Source organism: Notolepis coatsorum (genome assembly GCF_963971535.1).
Source record: "Notolepis coatsorum genome assembly, chromosome: 9".
NCBI lineage: Eukaryota > Metazoa > Chordata > Actinopteri > Aulopiformes > Paralepididae > Notolepis > Notolepis coatsorum.
Genome location: NC_140173.1, coordinates 96607419 through 96626202, shown reverse-complemented (window position 1 = coordinate 96626202; position 18784 = coordinate 96607419). Strand labels below are relative to the sequence as shown.

The following is an 18784-nucleotide window of genomic DNA, read 5'->3' as shown; positions in this document are numbered from 1 at the left end:
TTATTCACAGTTACTATCGTTATACATAAGCTTGGTTCCACCACAAGTGAACCATCGGTGTCACTTCTAAAAGAGTCCTACGTGCAACAGCACTTAAATAGAACAATCCTATTGTTACATCTTTCTTTTTCTTTTTCCAAGTACAGATATATACAGATATAGATATTTAACTTACAACTACTTAACCTGTGTTCTGCTTACTTACAACAGATCCAAACAACAACACTCACCGTCTCACCATTGTGTAAATGACTCATTACCTTTGTATACCTCAAACAATCAACAGATCAAAACATGTGCACACATAACCCATTTCACTCTTCTTTTTTTTTCTTTTTTTTTCTCTCTCTCCAGTCCATTCTCTAATCACGGAGTATAGTCCTTCAGGTAATGAGGTCTGACAACCTGTCGACCAGACCTGGTAGTGACCGCACCTTGGCTCCCTACCGGGTTGACTGGCGGGCCAGCCTTCTCAGTCACTGTTGATGCAGGTGTGATTGTAGTTGGTGTGTCTGTAGTGGTGTGATTGCGTCTGAGGTGGCGACGATTTCTTCTCAGAACACCTCCCGACTCTAACTCCACCTCATATGATCTGTGGCTCACTGGTTGGATTACCTTTGCCACTCTCCAAGTCTTGTGTTGTGTGCGTCACCAGGCTGTACTCTCACACTGTCTCCTCTTTTCAGAGTGTCCATGTCCTTTGCTGTGCGATTGTAGTATTTTTCCTGTCTCTGTCTGTTGTGTTTCAGTCCCTGGTCATTGTCCGTTACCTCTGGCTTCAGCAGAGTGTCTTTTGTAGGAAGCAGGGTTCTGGTCCTCCTGCTTAGGAGTCTCTGTGCTAGACTTGTGTTGAGGCCCTGGCTCGATGTGTTGCGATGGTCCAACATAGCCAGGTACGGATCCTCTCTCGCCGCTGCAGCCTTCAGCATCAGGCCCTTGGCTGTCTTTACCGCTGACTCCGCCTTCCCGTTACTCTGTGGGTATCCCGGCGAAGATGTCCTGTGTTCAAAACCGAAAGTGTCGAAACTCTTGTGATGCATACTGTGGCCCGTTATCAGAAATAACGACATCAGGTATCCCTTGCCTGGCAAAGTGGGCCTTGAGTTTTCTGATTACTGTGTTGCTATTAGTGTCAGACAGATAGTCAACCTCCCAAAAGTTAGAGAAGTAGTCTACAGTGATCAGGTAGTCTTTGTTGTGGAACGAGAAAAGGTCTGTCCCTACCTTGGCCCAGGGTCTGCTGGCCATGTTATGTGGGTGTAGTGCAGGGGTCGCCAATTAGATTTGCCCACGGGCCAAATTTTCCCCAAGCCATTTTGTGGCGGGCCAATGATAAGTGAACATTTTTTAACTGTAAAAAAAAAAACGACATATACATGTTTGCACTGTCTTTTTTCTATTATAAAGTGCCTCTCAGACAGTGCATTACACATGAACAGATCAGTAATTTGATTTTAATGCAGGTGCTCGCATTATAAATCGAGATCAGTAGGGTGCATTTGATTTTAAGCACCACAGCGGGTGTATTATACATCGAATGTATTATTATTATTATTAAAACACAACACTCACCGGCATAATGCAGGCAGCCCTGCCCTGGACTTGATATTGTTTCTGCTTCGGTCCTCCAAAATCCATGTTAATAACATGTTAAATGTCCACTCGCGTTGAATGCCCACCCAACTTGAACAGTTGCTTGCTCGTGTTGCCATGTCAACAAGCGAGAGTCACCGGTTGCTTATTGCAAGAGTTACCTGTTGCGATAAACCCGTATTTTAAGAATGACACCTGTTTATTAAAATAAGCTTTATAGGTCGTAAGCTCCTCTTCTGGCTCATCATATTTCCCCGTTGCATTGCAAAGAAGTTATTCAAAGACGTTTGTTTTGTTTTTGCAAACGTTCGCTCGCCGGCAGCCCGGCATCCCAAACGCGGAAGTGAAAGTGAAATTCCATTGGTTCTCCCAGTCCATGTGACCATTTCTAGCATTTCAATTGGCTATAGTGACAGCCATAGATATGATGAATAGATAGATACAGCTTCAAAAGACACTCTGGCGTCACAACGAGTGAATATTTCCTGCGCGTAAAATAAACATCATATTCTCAAAATAACCTGACGGGCCAGAAATTATTGCTGGCGGGCCCATTTCGGCCCGCGGGCCGCCTATTGCCGATCCCTGCTGTAGTGTCTCCCTCTGTTGCCTTGGGTCCACTGACCTGCATACTGTATATCACATTTAGCAATGAAGGTCTTTATCTCCTCGTTCATCCCATGCCAGTATACACACTCCCTCGCTCGCCTCAGACATCCTTCTACTCCCAGATGAGAGGAGTGGATCCTGTAAGTGATGTCAACCCTGAGTGCATCCGGTATCACGGCTCTTTCTCCTCGGAAAACGATGCCGTCCTGGAAACTCATTTCCTCCTGGAATGAGTGGTAGTGCCTGATGTCACTTGGCAAGTCTCTTTTCCTTTTGGGCCACCCTGACAGTATTCTATTTGCCACACTCTGTAACTTTAGGTCATCCTTTGTTGCAGCTCTGATAGCGCTCAGCTTCTCTGCTGAGATGGGTAAATAGCTAACCATGTTTACCATCTCTACCTCTGTCTCACTGTCTCCCTTAGTGCTCTCTGGTAAGTATGCTCTACTCAACGTGTCTGCAAGCAACATATCCCTGCCTGGCACATATGTCACACTAATATCATAGTGCTGCAGTCTGAGTAGCATCCTTTGTAATCTCTTAGGTGCACTAAGCAGTGGCTTGCTGTGGATATTTTCTAGAGACTTGTGGTCCCTTTGAACTGTCACCGGTCTACCATATGTATATTGATGGAACTTTTCCATACCAAACACTATGGCTAAACACTCTCTCTATTTGGGCATAGCCCTTTTCAGTTGGTGTGAGCGCCCTACTACTAAATGCTACAGGTTTACCTTTCTGTGTCAGTGCGGCCCCCAGTCCGGTGTCGGACGCATCACATTGTAGCGTCAACTCCTGTTCTTTGTTGTAATACTGTAGGACTGGTGCTTTGGCTATTTTGTCTTTCAGCCTTTGAAACGCTTCCTCTTGGACATCTGCCCATTCCCACACTTTTTACACTTTTCCCCAAAAGCTGGGCATTTTTTCTTATTCCTCTCATGTGTTTTACCACAAAACATGCAGTCAACCTCGCTGTCTTTTTTCCACTCTTCTGACTGTTTTAGCGCATGTACCTCTTCCACTGCCTGTCCTTGTTGCAGTGTCCTGCTATTAGCCCTCGACAGCTCCGAAGCTCTACATATTTTCAGGCATGTTTCCAGAGTCAGCCTATCGTCCCTGAGCAGTCTCTCTCTCAGTTCTGAGCTATTCGTACCACATACAATTCGATCTCTGATCAGGGAATCTCTAATGTCCCCAAAGCTGCAACTACTAGCAAGCATTCTCAAGTCTGTTACATACTGTAGCTGTCCACATTTTCATCCAATCCTTGGTTCCTGATAAAGAATCTGTATCTTTCCACTGTTTCATTTACCTTTGGATTGCAGTACTCGTCAAACTGCTTGATAATAGTTGTCACTGTTGTCTTCGCCGACGGACTCGGCAGAGTTGTCCATAGTTCTCTGCCCTTTTCTCCGACGAGATATTTAAACAGCTTGACTTTTGTTGTCTCTTCGGCGTCGGGCATGGTAAGGTCTGTATACAATGTGAACTCCTCCTTCCAACTTTTCCATGCCTTCGCCAAGTTGTTGGGAGTCCAAACGCAGATTTCCAGGGGGTTTTAGCCCTTCCATCGCCAACAGCTAGTAAGAGTTTTCTCCCCGAGGTACGTGTTAGCCACAGCTCGCCAGCTAAACTCTTTACTTCTCTAGCTACCGCGCAAATTACTTTCCCGATCTGTACCCAGCTGTCACCATGTTTCATTACGTTCTGTCTGTATCCCGACTGTACACAATGAAGGGTTAAAGCAGTCTTGCTTACTTGTACTTTATTCACAGTTATTATCGTTATACATAAGCTTGGTTCCACCACAAGTGAACCCTCGGTGTCACCTCTAAAAGAGTCCTACGTGCAACAGCACTTAAATAGAACAATCCTATTGTTACACAAGGTGCCAACCTGCTCATCGGGAGCAATTAGGGGTTAAGTGTCTTGCTCAAGGACTCTTCGACATGCTGCCCGGGAATCAAACCGGGAACCTCTGGATTACCAGACGACTGCTCTACCTCCTGAGCCACTGTCGCCCCATTTGTCCACCATTTGCGACCAGCAGCTCTACAGCTCGCTCAGCTGGTTGGTTGTTTGGTTAGTTGGTCCACAAAAGCGTCCCAACCCTCTTGCAGCCACAGTTTTCGTCCTAGGAGGCTGAAATGTGGCATGGAGGTCAAGTGTTAGTGTGTGTGCGTGTGCGTGTGCATGTGTGTGTGTGTGTGTGTGTGTCTTTGTTGTAAATGAACACCTTAGGGAGGTGTCCATTCTTGAGGTTGGCTGTACTTTTGATTACAGCTTAGAAGAAGCCTTTCTAACGAAAGTGTTGAAATACCAACAGCTACAGGGCGTGGGGCGGCGTGGCTCAGGGGTAGAGCGGGGCGTCCAATGATTGAAGGGTTGGTGGTTCGAATCCCGCTCAAGCCCATGTCCATCCCATTGCCGTTGTGTCCTTGGGCAAGACACTTAACCTACTTGCCTCGTATGAATGTGTATGCATGTGAATGAATGTTGGTGGTGGTCGGAGGGGCCGTAGGCGATGATTATTCGCCACGCTTCCGTGAGTCTGCCTCAGGGCAGCTCTGGCTGCAATTGTAGCTTACCACCACCGGTATGACTGTGTATGAATGAATAATGGACTCTGTGAAGCGCTCTGAGTCAGAGAAGAGCGCTATATAAATCCAATCCATTATTATTATTATTATTATTATTATTATTATTATTACAGCAGACCATCTCACAGCTAGGCTACAGATGTAAACTTCTAGTTTTTATCTTTGGCAGCCTAGGGCATGTGGACAAGTTGGTTGTGAGGGGCCTACAAATAGCCGGTCTCCCCAAAAGGAAGGGCAAGCAGTTAGGAAGGTACTGCTCAGTATCAGCTATTATAGCCGCTCAATTTGGAGGAGGCGTTGTTTCCTTTACCCATGATTCATGTCCGATGTGTCTGACAAGTAGTTCAGCTATACTGTATGTAACAGCGTTCTGCCGTCCATGCACTTTGTAACTGGCTGTTCTTTCGTACTTTCTGACTGCACTGGCAGTGTTTATGTCCTTTGTATGAGGCTTCCTTGTACTTCTGTTCATGTGGAGATATTATAAACATTTCAAATGTGTGTGCGTGTGAATGCATGCACGTACGTGGCTGCAGCTATTGAGGAGTGGCGCTTGTTTAAGTAGAGAGAGTGGGATCTACAGTACTTCCCTCAGTACTTTTTCATTTTTTAGACAGCAGGAAGGTAGAGAGGGAGACACAGGAGAGAAGGTTCTGGTGGGATCTGATCGCAGACCAGCAGGGTCTTCTGGTTCCAGCGGTGGGGGTCTTAACCACTACACAATCTCTGGGCCTTTACTGCAGGTGCTAACTGGTTACTCTTCACCATTATCAGTGAGAGCTGCGTGAACCCCATATTGGCCTAAATGAGAGCTCTAAATCAGAGGTTCTCAAAGTGTTGGTGACTGTGGGCCAATTTAGGGACCCGACATTGGACTGAGGACCAACATTGGACTGAGGACCAACATTGGACTGAGGACCAACATTGGACTGAGGGCTCAAGTAAAAACAGACTTTTCTCTCCAGTAACGTTTTGTGCCATGACCCTGGCTCCTCCCTTACACAGCAAAAACTTTAATTGAGGTCAAACCTTCGATCTTGCAAAAATGGCAATCACTGAATTCTCTAGCTACAGTAACATACCTGCAATGATGACATAATATGTCTTGCGAGTAGGCATCTCATAACTTGCAAGATGCATAGTCGCCATGCAACCAGTAGCCTAGAAAGCTTCCACCTCGACGGCTGAGCCGTGGGGGCGCAGTTTCACCCTTCTTAAAACCCAAGTACTGCGTGATGTTGTGGGTTGGTTTAAAACTGCATTGGACCAAATATAACATGTATTTACACCTTAACTCACCGCGGGCCACCAGATATATTTCCGAGGGCTGCCATTGGCCTGCTTCGAGAATGCCTGCTTTAAATTGTTATCTCTCGCTCCTCTGAGAGAGAGACAAGCAGGACTAGGATGAATGGCGTGGGTATGAATGTATTCAGCTGATTGGCAGGCTGTCAGATTTCAACCCAATAGAACCAGGATAACAAATTGTAGCCCGAGACCTTCTCCTGAGGGAGATGGTGGATACATAAAAAAGGGGCTTGTGGATCTGGACACCATACATGTGTTTATTGGCCTGACAGACGAGGCCTGACGACAGAGTCAAGACAGAAGGCTTTAAATATAATTTCCTGGAATGCCTTTCATGGTTTCCCCAAACCAGGGGTCGGCAACCTGCGGCTCCGGAGCCGTATGCGGCTCTTTAGCCACTCTGCTGTGGCTCCCTGTTACTTAAAAAAAAAATGTATCTCTTATTTTGGAGATCGAGGTCATATTGTGACACCGAAATGAAAAAATATTTCGTCAACTAAAATATTTCATCAACTAAAATAACTAAACCCTGTGCCTCTCCCTGCCGTCTGCAAGTGGCTAATCTTGAGTTTCCGACCCCCCAGTAAGCTAAGCATGGATAAATAAAAAAAAAGGAAAGTCAGAGTAAAATAGAGGGTTTCATTCAGCGTGGACAGATTAATTTGCTTTCACGACTAACGATGCAGGCTTAGTAGGCTTACCTGTATGCCTGATATGTGGTGAGAAATTTGCGAACAACAAAAAATTTACTTTTTATTTTATAAATGTTCCACAAATATGGGAAGGACTCAAATAGAGCTGCATAGTTCAGGGTTTTATTTCAAAGTAGGTCTACAGATGCCAGTCTTTTTTCAAAGTGGACTACTTTTTATTTGATACATTTTCCACAAATAAGGGAAGGACTCAAATATACCTGCATAGTTCAGGGGTTTATTTCAAAGTACTGTAGGTCTACAGACACGTTTTGTCTCCTCTTCTGTGTTTGATTTAAAAGTATGTCTACACATGCCAGTCTTTTTTCTCCTCTTCATAAGAGTTTGAGGTTTTCCTTTGTTATAACAGGTAAAAAAAAGCAATAAAATGTCAAAGATTTTCTTTTAGGTCTTTTATTATTCCATTAATACAACAAACTGTGTGCTATAAGTATAATATATAATAAATAAATAGCTAATTACTTTGGGTATGCAATCGTCAGGTGTTTTATGCTAAATGTGGGGTATGCTAGGGGATAACTATATATAAAACGTTATGAACTACGTTATCTTCATTTTAAGGGTAAATTGGTTTTGCGGCTCCAGATGAATTTTATTTTGTGGGAGGGGGAGGGGGGGGGGGGGCTCTTTAATGTGGCAGGAAGAGGAAGTGCAGGGTGGAGCCATGAAGCCCTGTCCTCACCGAGACGCTGGTCTGGAGGACAACACACTCACCGAGACGCTGGTCTGGAGGACAACACACTCACCAGGACGCTGGTCTGGAGGACAACACACTCACGAGACGCTGGTCTGGATGACAACACACTCACCGAGACGCTGGTCTGGAGGACAACACACTCACCAGGACGCTGGTCTGGAGGACAACACACTCACGAGACGCTGGTCTGGATGACAACACACTCACCGAGACGCTGGTCTGGAGGACAACACACTCACCAGGACGCTGGTCTGGAGGACAACACACTCATGAGACGCTGGTCTGGAGGACAACACACTCACCGAGACGCTGGTTTGGAGGACAACACACTCACCGATACGCTGGTCTGGAGGACAACACACTCACCGATACGCTGGTCTGGAGGACAACACACTCACCGAGACGCTGGTCTGGAGGACAACACACTCACAGAGACCCTGGTCTGGAGGACAACACACTCACGAGACGCTGGTCTGGAGGACAACACACTCACGAGACGCTGGTCTGGAGGACAACACGCTCACCAGGACGCTGGTCTGGAGGACAACACACTCACAGAGACACTGGTCTGGAGGACAACACGCTCACAGAGACCCTGGTCTGGAGGACAACACACTCACAGAAACGCTGGTCTGGAGGACAACACACTCACCAAGACGCTGGTCTGGAGGACAACACACTCACCAGGACGCTGGTCTGGAGGACAACACGCTCACAGAGACCCTGGTCTGGAGGACAACACACTCACCAGGACGCTGGTCTGGAGGACAACACACTCACAGAGACACTGGTCTGGAGGACAACACACTCACAGAGACACTGGTCTGGAGGACAACACACTCACAGAGACCCTGGTCTGGAGGACAACACACTCACCAGGACACTGGTCTGGAGGACAACACACTCACAGAGACGCTGGTCTGGAGGACAACACACTCACAGAGACACTGGTCTGGAGGACAACACACTCACAGAGACACTGGTCTGGAGGACAACACACTCACAGAGACACTGGTCTGGAGGACAACACACTCACAGAGACACTGGTCTGGAGGACAACACACTCACAGAGAGAGACCCTGGTCTGGAGGACAACACACTCACCAGGACACTGGTCTGGAGGACAACACGCTCACAGAGACCCTGGTCTGGAGGACAACACACTCACAGAGACACTGGTCTGGAGGACAACACACTTACAGAGACACTGGTCTGGAGGACAACACGCTCACAGAGACCCTGGTCTGGAGGACAACACACTCACAGAGACACTGGTCTGGAGCAGTGTTAATTTTGTTGACTAAATTGACGACAAAAGATGTTCGTCAACAAAGGTTTTTTTCATGACGACAACGGGACGTGACGTCACGTTATTGAAGACCACGTGACGCCAACGCGACTAAATAATTAATTATATATCGTTGACTTCAACTGAGGACACGAAAATGTAATTTACAAAAACCATGACGAAATTACTCTTCATGTATGTTGATATTGTTGACTAAAACAAGACGAGACAAAATAATTATAACTTTTCAAATTATTATTTCAGTATTTCCGTTTCCGGCAGTGACGTGAGTCTCTGCAGCAGGCAGGTGACCAGGCGCATGGGGCTTTCATTCTTTCCTGACACAGCACAAGCACGGAGGTAGAAAGACCAGTAGGTGGCATTACTGCATTATCAAAGCTGCTCAGCTGAGTGACGCCCCCCGCCTCAGGCCCTCACTCAGTCAGACAATGGCGACCGCGAACGCGAACCAAGAGCAACATGATCAATTATCCCGTGGGCTTGGAAGAAAACGAAGACCAGACCTCTGGGCATACTTTAGATATATAGAGCTCGAAGGACTGACAGAATGTATTGTTGAAAAAAGTGAAACACGAGGAGAGGCCGCTCAGGCCGGGGAGAAATGTGGTAATCGGATGAAGGGAAAAAACACCACTAATCTCAAACGCCATCTAAAGACATTCCACAAGGAAATCCAGGTAAATGTAAAAATGCATTAGCACCATATGACTGAGTGAATTTGTGGTGGATTAGCCCGTCTGTTGTAAGTTGTAACTTGCTTGCTAGCTACTAGCTAGCCCCCTGATGCTAATGCTAGCCAGTAGCCACGTGGCGGCTCACAGGGCCCGGGGTTGGCTCACGAAGTATAAGTACGCTTAAACCTAGCTAACGTACATCCTGTGACTAAATGTAAAAATGCTTTTAGCAGTGCACCATATGAGTGAATTTGTATGGACTAGTATATATCATGGAGCCATTTGTGGTGGATTAGCCCGTCTGTTGTAACTTGCTAGCTAGTAGATGTACTAGTGCCCACGTGACACCTAGCTAACGTACTGTCTGTGACTGTACTTTATTAATTCGTATCTTTGTGACTGAGGTTACTGTTATAATTTACATTACATTGAAAAGATACGAAGCTATATTTTTTAAAGGTGCATTTTTTTTTATACAGAAAGAGGTATTATTTAGAACATGAATTCATATTTAGTAAAGCTTGAAAGAAAAGAGCTATTGTTATTTATAGGTTGCTTTTTAAGTTATTTTCTTGAGATTTGTCAGATTACTAGGCATAATAAAGCATGTTGAGTAACTTTGGTTATAGAGATATAATTTATAATTGTTATATAAATAAATAATAATTTTATATCCATAGAGGACTCAGGACTGAGCAGGCATACTTTAAAAGTTTAATTATATTAAAATTATAAGGCATCTTTGAGTCAACTTTAAGTATCTTGACTGAGTTGAGGCTGTGGGCACCGTCCTCTTTTTTGGAAATCACAATATGGTCATTGGTCACCCTAGAATATACAGTCCCTCCTCCCAGCCCAGGTACTACTACCTACGTAACCTCTGACCTATAGTGGAAAGAGTTAGACTTTTCAGAAGTTGCATATTCTGTTCTGACTTCTGACTTTATTTATTCCTTTATTCCTGTCTTAGATTGCAGATGTGAAGAAACCCAAGAAGACACTACAGCCAAAGCCTCCATCCACAGGTGATTTCTTTGGCACCTTGTACAAACAGAACTCCCTCGAGCAACTAAGCAGAGAGGAGGCCGTTGCCGCCTGGATCGGCCGCACAGCACTCCCTGCACGTACAGTCGAAGATGAGGATTTCATAATGATGTTGCGAACATTTGATAAAAGGTTCAGAGTGCCAAAAAAGACTAAAGTATCCAACCTGGTGGACAAAGTGTAAGAAATGCAGGCACAGGTTGTCTGTCTATGGCACGCAAAGTAACCTTAGGTTTAGACATATGGTCCAAAAAGGGTCTCACTGCATCCTTCATTGCAATCAGTGCTTGTTATTTCAACCCAGAAGATAATAAGCCTGAACATATTCTCCTGAACCTGAAGGAAATGGCTCACCCCCACACTGCTCAAGCTATAAGTGTGCTTGTGGAGGAGTGCATAGAAGCCTGGGGCATCCCAAAAGAGAAAATCCTCACGAGGATCACTGACAATGGCAGCAACATGGTGGCTGCGTTCCCGTTCCGTACTGCAGAAGAGGCCACAACTTCTGAGGAGTCTGACTCTGAGCACAATGAGGATGCCATTGACGAGAACAACAACGATGTGCTGCAGGAAGGAGATGATGACATTGACGGGTCAGTCTGTGCTTGAAGTTGAAATAATTCTATATTCATTCGAATAATAATAAATAGGTAACTGCCTGGTTAAAATTGAATTTCATATACATATTAATAAATAAGTTAATATGTTAAAAGGTTAAACATTGTGAATTGAATAAATAAGTTAAAAAGAATAAATGGATCATTAAACTATGCATTTGTATTTTTTCTTATCTCCATCATGTAGGGACGAGTACGACTATGCCTATGGAGCAATGGAGAGGACCCCATGCGTTGTGCACACCCTCCAGCTTGTAGTAAACATGCTGCTGAACAAGGAACCCTCAATCCGAAGACTGCTGGACAAAACAAGACACCTGGGGCCTCATTCATCAACGTGTTCTACGCACAGATCTGTGCTTACCCTGTGCGTACGATCATTTCTAAGCAAAGAGTGGGATTCATCAATTTCGATTTGAACTTGACTCCGTGCTTACATCTACGCACAGTTCAGACCTGGCGTACCTAGCGCCCAGTGGTAGAATATATTATTACAACAAGGAAATGAGCTTCTGTGCATAATAACACTGGCATGTTCTGTACGAACCGTAGTTCATTATAGTTCATTGTAAAATAGCAACAGTAGTGTAATTATGGTCAAAACCCTATAAATAGCATTTGGAATAATAGATCTTTCTCTCAGAATGAATGCAGCATGGTTTATATAGCGTTATCGGAATATACGGGGTGTAGGCTACTGACTGACTGCGCTCCGCGTAGCTTGATTGATTGATTGATTGATTGATTGAAAAGTTTATTAACAGATTGCAGAATGGGTACAGTACAGTACAGCTCAGTACATACAATTGTTAATTGGGGATGCAGACCAACTTTCGTCTTGTTTACATCAGGGTCCCCCATTTTCAATTCATCATAAATCATAAAGCTCAACTCGTTATTATTTTGCGCACAGACCACCGAAACACGGGAACGTTTTGATTATATTTAAAAGGCTTTACGTTAAACGAAACAAGTGGAATTTCGAAGCTGTAAGCAGAATAAGTCATATGAATATAGTGTTCTTCCCCCTTTTTACTGTATAAGAAATAATAGAAAACGCATTGCAATGACACCATGCAGATAGTGGACAGACTATATGATGGGATTCAAGTTCGCGTTTTTGTTGCTCATAGGCATGCTGTCAGAGTATGATATCTTAATCAAACATTCTAGAACATTTGTCGTCACAGATCATGTCCTAATAGAACATAGGCTATGGCATGGATCGTGATATTGTGTGGACTGTTATTATTACTGTACACCGGTACCACCCATTGTGACAACAGCCTTGTGAGTCCCGCACACAAACATGATGGAATTCAAGTTCATGTATTGAAAGAAAGGCAGGCTACATCATACATGCAGTGAGATTCATTGTTCTTGTATATGCTCTCGTATTATATTGTTTATATAGGCTACCCAATACTGACATCAAAATAGATTGTAGTATGCCTCTAGAAATCATATGCAGCAGGTAGAAAATTGACGGAAGATCCATCGCGATTTGGAATAGAATTGAGGAGAACTTTAATCCCTGCCCCTGGGTATTAATCAAACAACACGGGAAAAGGCAGTCATATTCCAGCGCGGTCTTTATTAGCCGACAACAAAATAGATGCCTCTAAAAATCATATAGCCAATCGAACACAACTAATAAAGGCATTCATATTACAGCACGGTTATGATGACACACAACCAACGCCAAACAGTGGTCAACGAACGGTCTTTATTAGTATTTTGAGCTGTCCAGGCAGAATTGCAGCAATGGTCTTAGGGAGCCGTTGATATCTGACATCACCGTTTACAAATCCGCCTTTTATTTATCCCATAATACGCGATAGTGTCTTCTTGGTTCGACAGCAGTGAATTCTCCGTGGAGTTTCTCAGAGTCCCGCTCGGGTCAGTCCATTATTTCACATCCCATGGGGGGTGTTTCCTCATTTTCATGACCATATATGGATAATCATGCACGAGCATTGACGGTAGAACAAAGTGGTATTCATCAACACGGAGGAGCATAGAGCCTGCTTACGCACCGTGTGATGAATCCCGACTTCCCTGTGCGTACACTAGTTCTACATTCCGTGCTTACGTGTGGAAATAGAAATGTTCTACGCACACTATTGATGAATGAGGGCCCTGGTCAACCAGTTCCGCAAATCATCTGTCGCCACAGAGCGCTTGCTGCAGAGGTCTGGTCGCATCCTCATCAAAGACTGTCTCACCAGATGGTCCAGTTGTCAAGCCATGATGGCGCGTTGTCTTCAACTCAAGGACCACGTCACAGCGGTAGCGGAATCCATGAGCTGGGACAGCCTGCAGCCCAGTGAGTGGCAGAAGATTGCCATGCTGCGAGACCTTCTACTGCCATTTGCTGAGCACACAAAGATGCTGCAAAGTGACACCCAATCCCTTTCCCTCGTTGTGCCTGCTCTTTTGGATCTCAGAAGCCATCTGTCTGAATTCAATGTAGCTCATGCTAGAACCTACAGAGAGGCAGCTTCACTGGCACAGAAGATGCTTTTCAACATGCACAATCGTTTCAGCGTTTTCCTTGACGTCACAGCCGTCAAGTTCTCTCCTCTTGCTGCAGCAGCATGTTTTGTTGACCCCCATGTATCAGCTGAGACCCTTATTGAGAATGAAGACGAGGGAATGCAGGATCTTCTACGAAAGGCAGAAGACTACATTGCTCACAGCATGCCACGAAGAGTGGAAGTGCGAGTGGAGCAGGTGACCGATGATGATGAGGAGGAACTGGAAAACGTGGCTTCAGCAGGAGAGACACCCTTGGCAAAGCGGCCTATGTTCAAGTTTTTCAGTGCCAGTCGTCCAGCAAGGCCAAAGACGCCCAAGACCACTAACATTAGACAGGAGATTCTGAAATACAAAGAAGGGCTGTCCAACCACCAGGCTGCTAGTGCTAACACAGACGTTGAGGAATCTGCTATCGAGTTCTGGATTTCTCAGAGTCCTATGGTGTTTCCACATCTGAAACCTCTGGCCTTGGATCTCCTGGCGATGCCAGCATCCCAAGCCTTTGCCGAACGTGTCTTCAGTGTAACTGGTTACCTCTCAAATGGCCTCCGCAACAGAGCAAGAGACATATTGGAAAAAAGTGCTTTTCTCAAGATGAACAAGAACAAGTCTAAATAGTCAATTGTGAATGCAGGCAGCAGCACTGACCATCACCAACCCTAACTTAGGGGCTAGAGGTGGAGGTGGTCTAGGTCTGGTTAGGGATTAGAGTCAGGTGGTCTAGGTCTGGTTAATAGAGGCCATAACCAGACCTAGACCACCTCTACTCTAACCCCTAACCAGACCTAGACCACCTCTAACTCTAACCCCTAAGTTACCCTAACCATGCCTAGACCACCTCGCTCTAAGTTCTAACCACTAACCAGACCTCTTCCATGTGGCACTTTAACACTGACCTCAGAATGTGATTTTATATAATGTTTTTATGCAGGCAGCAGCACTGACCATCACCAACCCTAACTTAGGGGTTAGAGGTGGAGGTGGTCTAGGTCTGGTTAGGGGTTAGAGTCAGGTGGTCTAGGTCTGGTTAATAGAGGCCATAACCAGACCTAGACCACCTCTACTCTAACCCCTAACCAGACCTAGACCACCTCTAACTCTAACCCCTAAGTTACCCTAACCATGCCTAGACCACCTCGCTCTAACCACTAACCAGACCTCTTCCATGTGGCACTTTAACACTGACCTCAGAATGTGATTTTATATAATGTTTTTATGCAGGCAGCAGCACTGACCATCACCAACCCTAACTTAGGGGTTAGAGGTGGTCTAGGTCTGGTTAGGGGTTAGAGTCAGGTGGTCTAGGTCTGGTTAATAGAGGCCATAACCAGACCTAGACCACCTCTACTCTAACCCCTAACCAGACCTAGACCACCTCTAACTCTAACCCCTAAGTTACCCTAACCATGCCTAGACCACCTCGCTCTAACCACTAACCAGACCTCTTCCATGTGGCACTTTAACACTGACCTCAGAATGTGATTTTATATAATGTTTTTATGCAGGCAGCAGCACTGACCATCACCAACCCTAACTTAGGGGTTAGAGGTGGAGGTGGTCTAGGTCTGGTTAGGGGTTAGAGTCAGGTGGTCTAGGTCTGGTTAATAAAGGCCATAACCAGACCTAGACCACCTCTACTCTAACCCCTAACCAGACCTAGACCACCTCTAACTCTAACCCCTAAGTTACCCTAACCATGCCTAGACCACCTCGCTCTAACCACTAACCAGACCTCTTCCATGTGGCACTTTAACACTGACCTTCAGAATGTGATTTTATATAATGTTTTTATGCAGGCAGCAGCACTGACCATCATCACCAACCCTAACTTAGGGGTTAGAGGTGTACGTCTACTAGGTCTGGTTAGGGGGTTAGAGAGTCAGGTGGTCTAGGTCTGGTTAATAGAGGCCATACCAGACCTAGACCACCTCTAACCACTAACCCACTAACCAGACCTCTTCCATGTGGCACTCTAACACTGACCTAAGATTGTGATTTATCATTTTATATGTTTATGCAAGCAGATTGCAATCAGATTGCTACTGTGTGTACTATTATCTACTCAAGTTCAACCACTAATGTACTACTGTGTGTTTGTTTATGACAGTATCCTGTTAGTTAATGTTGTTACTTACTGTTACTGGCTGCCAGTGCTGACGACGACACTGTTATTTAATATTTATCATTCAAATAAATCGCTGCCAGGTGAGCAAGGCAAAGAAAGATAATGTCTTATTAAGTTATTTCTCCATTCACAGATCGACACTCGACAGTGAGTGCACCCTTCCTGTGTATTACTTGTGCCGCCGACTCAGATTCCCCTAGGTTAAAAAATAAATAGGCGGGGGAGCTCCAGTAGCTCACCGCGTACCTCGAGCGCTATTTCGGCGCCAGGGACAACCGTGCTCGTCACGGATCTGGGGTAGCAAGTTCGATTCCCGGACAAAGCCGTAACTTTCTCAGAGTGTCTTCCCCCCATCTCTACCCCCATTCAACCTGTTTCTGTCGGTCATTCTTGACCAGAGAAAAAGCGATAAACGCAAGAAGAGCCAGCGGAATGGCCAAAGTTTTTAAAAAATAAATAAATAAATAGGCAATTTAAATCAGAATATGTTCCATGTTGACTATTTCTGACAAGTTTTTTTCCATTGACTAAAAATAGACAAATTTCATCCGTTTTCGTCGACTAAATCTAGACGAAAACAAAAAAGACAAAATTGAGACAAAAACTGACTAAGACTAAAATGCTCAGACATTTAGTTGACTAAAACTGACTAAACGAAAAATAAATGAAAATGACTAAATATGATGAAAACGAAAAAGGAGCACTTGCCACATGACTAAGACTAAAACTAAAATGAAAATAGCTGCCAAAATTAACACTGGTCTGGAGGACAACACACTCAGAGACACTGGTCTGGAGGACAACACACTCACAGAGACACTGGTCTGGAGGACAACACACTCACCAGGACACTGGTCTGGAGGACAACACACTCACAGAGACACTGATCTGGAGGACAACACACTCACCAGGACACTGGTCTGGAGGACAACACACTCACCAGGACACTGGTCTGGAGGACAACACACTCACAGAGACACTGGTCTGGAGGACAACACACTCACCAGGACACTGGTCTGGAGGACAACACACTCACCAGGATACTGGTCTGGAGGACAACACACTGGAAGGTGTCAGTTTTACGTACCTAGGGAGTATAACCACTGAGGATTGAGGAACGGATGAGGATGTCAAAGCCAGAATTGGAAAAGCGAGGACAACATTTAACATATTAAAACAAAAGCTGGAAAACAAAAAACATGTCACCAAACAAAGATTCAACTCAATTGTAAAATAAACTTTACTTTACGGATCCGAAATGTGTAAGACGACCACACAAGAAACTACAGACATCAATTAACCGCTGCCTCCGACTTCTCCTGGGAATCTACTGACCATCACAAACACTGACCTGTGGGAACTCGCCAATCGGGAAAGAATAGAAATCCAAATCAGGAGGAGAAAATGGAACGTGGTCGGTCGCACACTCGGAAGACCACGAAGCAGGCTCTGACATGGAACCCAGAAGGCAGGAGGACTGAGAACCGCCTGGAGGGGAAGAAGAACGGAACAGGAGATGAAGGCGGAAGGGCTGTCATGGCAACAGCTGGATCGGAGGGCACTGGGGAGGATGGAGGCGTCTCATCGATGGCCTGTGTTCCCTGGGGGATCTAAAGGCTAAGTAGGTAAAGGAAGTATTTGGAAGAGATTACAGGGGCGAGCATGTGGGAGGGTGTGTGTTTGATTGGAGGATGTTTGTGTGCGAGAATGTGCACATGTGTGTGTGTATGTGTATGTGTATGTGTGTGTGTGTGTGTGTGTGTGTGTGTGTGTGTGTGTGTGTGTGTGTGTGTGTGTGTGTGTGTGTGTGTGTGTGAGCAGAAGCCACTACTGTCCTATAGGTCTCCAGTGTCTCTTGCATGGGGGGGGGATTGACTTGCACGCGGCCAGGATTAGACGCCCGACGACTAGGAAATCGATCTGGGGGGGGGGGGGGGGGGCACTCAAACTCAACATCCAAAGTCTCCCTCTCTCTCCTCCTCCTCTCATGTTGTGTAGCTTGTCTAAGATGAGATGCCAGGTGGTGTGGAGGACGAATTCTATCTCAGCCACCCAGGACGCCTGAATACACGCGTTTCTGGTCATGTGACATGTGCGCCAATCGTGGGACCGCAAGTTTCTACACTGGTTAACCTTAGGCGCTCTTTCGAAGTTGGTTAAGGTTAGAGTTTGTCTTAGAGCATGGCGATAGAACGCCTGCCCTTCTTTCGACGGTTAAGCTTAGGCACTCTTTCGAAGTTGGTTAAGGTTAGAGTTTGTCTTAGAGCATGGCGATAGAACGCCAGGTAGTTTGCAGGCTGTTAGACCCGGAAATAGGCGCAGAACTTGCTGTCCCACGATTGGCGCACATGTCACATGACCTGGCCAATCGAACGCGGAAACAAACATTTGTTGTCGAAAGTATTCACGCACCCAGGACGTTCACTTAGATAGACTGGTGTACTGCACGTGTGTGTGTGTGTGTATGCAGGGGCGTGTCTAGAACATTTGAATGGGGGGGCCAGGCTGGGGCACAGACCCAGAGGAGGGGGGCCAGCCATAAAGGCTTACCTTCTTTTTTTTTACCGCGTACAGCTAGGGCTGGGCGATAAAACGATAACGATAATCATCGCGATAAATAATTTCCTCGAAATAAACATGAAACGTGGTCGCAAAGTTTCGATATATCGATTTCCCAAGCTTGGACCAAACAGAGTTCCATTCTATGCATATGATCCAGTGGTGGTAGGTTGCCCCCTGGTGGAATATAATAATCTATGCACTGGGCCGTGTGTGTACAGCGTAGGAGAAGGTGCGCGGACTGATGACCGTGATGATGACATCAACTCGAGACAAGACATTCAGTTTTGGTGTTTTGAAATCACGCGGCATAATCACAAGAGAAAAAACATTCATTCAGACTGTGTTGGAACAGTTGTATATAACAAAATGGATTTATATGGATTATGGACTTGGAC

General features: G+C 45.4%; 1 protein-coding gene across 1 annotated transcript in view; it reads right to left on the bottom strand.

Annotated features, from left to right (window-relative positions):
* Positions 1-17304, bottom strand: part of peli1b (pellino E3 ubiquitin protein ligase 1b) — a 117190-nt gene extending 99886 nt beyond the window's left edge. Inside the window, exon 1 of the mRNA XM_084322102.1 lies at positions 17179-17304. The gene's annotated coding sequence lies outside the window, so the exon portion shown is untranslated. The remainder of the gene's footprint in view (positions 1-17178) is intronic.
* Positions 17305-18784: the final 1480 nt, after the last annotated feature.